Here is a 1,661-nt window from a genome sequence, read left to right as displayed (position 1 = left end):
CAACGTCAGCTTCAGGGAAACGAAGTGAGAATGGGTTTTATACGCTCATATTTCTGTATCGCAAGCAAAGCTAAGATCTTACTAGTACTTTGAAGGGTCGATCGAAACAGTTCTGTTTATTGAGACTTGTCTGTAGGTATTCATTGGACAATCCAAGATCACGAAGAATTTTATAAAACGCTCTTTTTACGTACATTAAAGACAGATGAACGATAGCTATCTGAAATGGGATTTTTTTTGGAACATTATCTGTTGCCTACGTAATAGTGAGAATTTCTAGTAAACATCTGCGATGATCATTATGCCTCAAAGTTATGGGCGTCAGTTCTCCATTTACAATCAAATGCTCGTATATCTCTTTAGAAGAATGAAAAATTCGAATTTAGGGGCAAATTAGAACAAATTTTAATATTTCAAACCGTACTTAATTAGAATAGGTATTTGCAAATTTCAAAGTCAAAGAGAAGAAAAATTTTTTGGTAAATTTGTGAAACGTTCCGTAATTTATTTAATTTTCTCTGAAACTGCTAAGTTATAAAGCAGTAAAAGTAATAAATAACTTAGAAATTCTCAAATATCTTTTCATAATGACGTCTCGATCATAAAGTAAAGAATTTAACCTTCTTCTTTCGTAATTATTTCAGAGAACTAAGATCGTTTGTATCTAAAGTTCCCCGTAAATGATTTGCCCATGAAATGTGATTGTTGACATAAATGCAGTTATATAATTAGTACGTAGGTAAAACGCAAACTATGCTTTTAAGAAAACTTTATTAAAAGTATTGACAAGTCTAAACACAGTGAAACCGTTTATGATTGTTTGAGAAACAAGCATTTTACTTATACTTCGTGATGTTGGGAAGAAATTTCCACGTTCCACAAACTCTACTTTTCTCATCTTCAAAGTCTACAACGATTGTGAGCCGTTTTCTTATCGAAGTTTCCACTGTGATGTATTTGGAAAAAAGATAAATATCTTCATTTCAAGAAGGGTGATTTATGAGTTAAGCATAAATATGATGTAAGAAGTATATAAATGTTGGATTCTCTATGTTTTCGGTGAGGACTTATTTCTCTATGACTCTAGTACTCACACTTGTTCTTTCACAGTTACTACAAAATAACATTACACATCTTTCTCATAGAGATATATTATGTTATTGAAGCTGTTTCACCACTTACACTGTGTTATCAACAGAGTATACCTGGCAGTTAGTACCACTGGAAACATAGTTTCAGGTGTAAAAGATAAATTGTAAATAAATTCGTATTGTTAAATGTTTTCGTTCATGTTTATAAAAATGTCATACATTTCGATGACATCATTGAAAGGGAAAGAGCAGAAAAACGGCCTTTCATTTTGAATCCCAAGAGATAACTTTCAAAGTATTTCTTCAACTCGGTGTATTCTCTCTGAAGTATTATTTATTTTAACCTAAAGTAAAATCATTCTTATTTTGTAAAGTCATAATTTTGCCATCCTTTTGTCAGTCACGTTCTGTATTATTTAGATGGGAGGCATCATTGAAAATTTCCTCACCTCTCTTCATGCGTGTTTTTTTTTTTATATTAGTAGCAAAATCACGTTTGGAGGCGCTGGGTATCGATCCCAGTACCTCTCGCATGCAAAGCGAGCACTCTACCACTTGAGCTACGCCCCC

General features: G+C 32.8%; 1 non-coding gene across 1 annotated transcript; it reads right to left on the bottom strand.

Moving 5' to 3' along the window:
• Window positions 1-1,588: 1,588 nt before the first annotated feature.
• Window positions 1,589-1,661, bottom strand: TRNAA-UGC (transfer RNA alanine (anticodon UGC)). The gene has a single exon. It is a non-coding gene; the product is annotated as a tRNA-Ala (tRNA).

The sequence above is a fragment of the Tachypleus tridentatus genome, chromosome 6, assembly GCF_004210375.1.
Source record: "Tachypleus tridentatus isolate NWPU-2018 chromosome 6, ASM421037v1, whole genome shotgun sequence".
In the NCBI taxonomy this organism is placed as follows: domain Eukaryota; kingdom Metazoa; phylum Arthropoda; class Merostomata; order Xiphosura; family Limulidae; genus Tachypleus; species Tachypleus tridentatus.
This window is presented reverse-complemented; position numbering and strand designations above follow the sequence as displayed.